The 3,006-nt window shown below is 36.1% G+C and overlaps 1 long non-coding RNA gene across 1 annotated transcript; it reads right to left on the bottom strand.

Moving 5' to 3' along the window:
• Positions 1 to 1,830: 1,830 nt before the first annotated feature.
• On the bottom strand, positions 1,831 to 2,805 carry LOC122196702 (uncharacterized). Its single transcript, XR_006188733.2, has 3 exons — positions 2,359 to 2,805; positions 2,184 to 2,287; positions 1,831 to 2,074 (listed from the first exon to the last, which is right to left on the bottom strand). It is a non-coding gene; the product is annotated as an uncharacterized LOC122196702 (long non-coding RNA).
• Positions 2,806 to 3,006: the final 201 nt, after the last annotated feature.

Below are 3,006 nucleotides of genomic sequence, written 5' to 3'. Positions count from 1 at the left end.
TATTTATTAAGTCTAAGGGTGGTTTGGGAGTGTTTTTGGGGCATTTATACAAGCATAAGAGGTGTTTACGGCCTAAGCATGTGCTTGGGCCGTAAACTCTCTTTTAGGCCCTAAAACTATGTGTTTTCATGTTTAAACACTCCTAGATAAGTTCCTTAATTGGTTCCTAGGCTCAACGGGACAAACTTGGGTCATTTTGGCCTTAATTAAGGGGTTTACGGCCTAAGGAGGATCTTAAGCCGTAAACTCATTTTCCACAGCTTAAATGGTCGATTTTTGGGCTATAACAACAATCCATGATGTTTAGAATAAGCTAGGGTAAGGAGACTTACGATTTGGAGGCGTTTGGTTGTGGATTTGAGTCGAAAACGGGCTTGTATGAGAGAGAGTATAGAGAGAGGGTGAAAAAGGTTGAAATGGAGTTTACTCCCCCTTATATAGGGGCTTGAGTTGAAGCTCAGTGGAAATCTACCCGATACTGTCGTTAGACGGGGCTTTTGGTCGCGCCCAATTTAGTGGTCGTAATAAAATTTAACTTTTTCCAAAATAATATGGAAATGTAATTTAAGTGTTTTTATCTACTTTATTACGACTATAACGACATAAGGATATAAATAAATAAAACATTTATTTATTTGGCGACCTCTGATTAACGGGACTTCTATAAAATGGAATATTCCGTTAACTGTAACGGGGTAATGTAACGGAATAACTTTGGGTTGTCACACCAGTCATCCTCGGGATGGAATACCCTAGGTTGGAATGACAATATACAACTGGTCTAGTCATCCTCGGGATTAAATACCCTCAGTCTGTTGGCTCTTGCACAAAGCAGTAAATCCTCAACCACAACTCAAAATATGTGTGCATATAATAGATAAACATATAACCAGCCAACAAACTATCAGACAAATCTAACATATCACTACAACATGACGACATAGTATCACAGAGCAGGATATCCAATCCAATGGGCTGGCTTTGGTGCCTTCGACCCATAAATATAGTGAGGAAAACTCACATCTCATTCTGAGCAATAGTTGATGAGGTCCCAACTCCGAATCTTAGCTCTAACCATCACCTATCCATCCAAATGACCAATTCTCAAACACAACCATAAAAAAACAAAATACCCCTAGGTCAAACTTGGTCAAAATCAGGTAAAAGTCAAAATTCCAAAAACTCAACCAAGTCAACCTAGCTAAGTACGCCCAGTGTACTCAGTTGTACACCCAATGTACACGGATGGCTGCCAACGCAACTTATTAAGACCTTAATCCTTAAACTTTTAAGCCCATTTTCCAAATCCAAGCCCAAAATGATGTCCTTGACCATAAAGTTTCCAAATTTATGGTCTTGCATGTCTGTTAAGTGCTTAATGTCCAAAACATAATGTTCTAAACACATTAAGACTATCTAACACGTGCATGGGTTACATACTTTGCTAGAAAAATAGCCTTTTACGACGCGCAATGCATGTCGTAAAACGCTCAGACGACGCGCAAATGCATGTCAAGGAAGGCCCTGTCATAAAGAGAGACGACACGCTTTTGTGCGTCGTCTATTTACGATGCGCATTTACGACGCGCGTTTACGACACGCATTACGTGTATCATAAAGAAATATGACACGCATTTGCGTGTTAGAACCTTACGACACGCGTTTAGGACACACATTGCGTATCATTAAAGCCCCTGTCATAAAAGAAGATGACACGCATTTACGTGTCTTAAACTTCAACAACCATTTACGATATGCATATATGAAGTGCATTTACGATACTCATTTACGCATAATACAAGAATACAGAAACAAATATATACCAAAACAATCAATTTCATTTAATAACATTATGTCAAAAAATTGTAATACATTGATATTAAGGGGATCTGATTGTACATTGTTATTAAGAGGTTTTCCCTAACTATATAACCTAATACTACATTGCTATTAAGGGGAATTTTCTTGTTGCACGCCCCCGACTCCATGTGAAGAACCACTGTCAGACAATTCACCCCCTCCATGTAATAATGGGCACGAAATGCAGCCAAGTGCGCATAGTAAGCAGGAGGAACTGCATTTTTTATTTGAAATATATCATATATAGTTTTAGCATAATATTATACTCAAAGAACAAGAGCAATCAGATATTATTTATAGCTATGGACATAGATCTTGTACACCTTTGATAAGTGTATCCTAGACAGTTTGTTAAAATTTAGAGACTATCAAGAGTGAACTTATTCTCATCATACAACACATGGTAATGTGTTGGCCTGCTTGTTCCCTGCAAATCAGATATATCATCACCTTTTAAATTGAAAGATTTATTAAGCACAAGTAGTTCAGTTGGTTCACCTGAATACCAACATTAACATCAGGTAGAAATCAAACTCAATTGGGTGGCAAATCTTGGTGTCAACCACAACCCCTGCTAAGGAGTAACGAAAGGATGAAGATATGATTTCAAATAAATATAAAAAAACTGAAAGTTAGATACTAGATACTATTTGGAGTTGAAATATAAATATTATACAAATGATTGCGAGGGGTAAACATGTAAAAATACCTCTCTCTCCAACTCAGAGAGTTCTTTCTTTAGCTTTTTAAGAGTGTCAGCACCAAGATATGATTTCAAATAAATATAAAAAAAACTGACCATTTTAAGTTTATGCGGTTTTGGTTTTATTGACAAAAATCAATTTGTGCAACCTACTTTCATTTATTTCCTGTATTATATTATATTTATAGCATCCATCCAACTTCTATTACAACATTCTAATTTTATTAGTAAGCGGTTCTACATTGAAATATCTAACCAATTCAAAAAAAAATTCTTATTAGGACATTAAATTTTGTAAAACTACCCAACCATAGCAGTGAATGTTGATTTCTATTACTAGGTAGATTTTCAAAGTAAAGTATAATGCTTGATGTAAAGGAGGAAGTGGAAGCATAATGTAAAGAAATCTTGTATTTAAGCCTATAACAAATAAGCAGTAATGA

Source organism: Lactuca sativa, chromosome 2, assembly GCF_002870075.4.
Source record: "Lactuca sativa cultivar Salinas chromosome 2, Lsat_Salinas_v11, whole genome shotgun sequence".
Classification (NCBI taxonomy): Eukaryota; Viridiplantae; Streptophyta; class Magnoliopsida; order Asterales; family Asteraceae; genus Lactuca; species Lactuca sativa.
The sequence above is the reverse complement of the archived record's forward strand: the minus strand, read 5'-3'. Positions and strand labels throughout refer to the sequence as shown.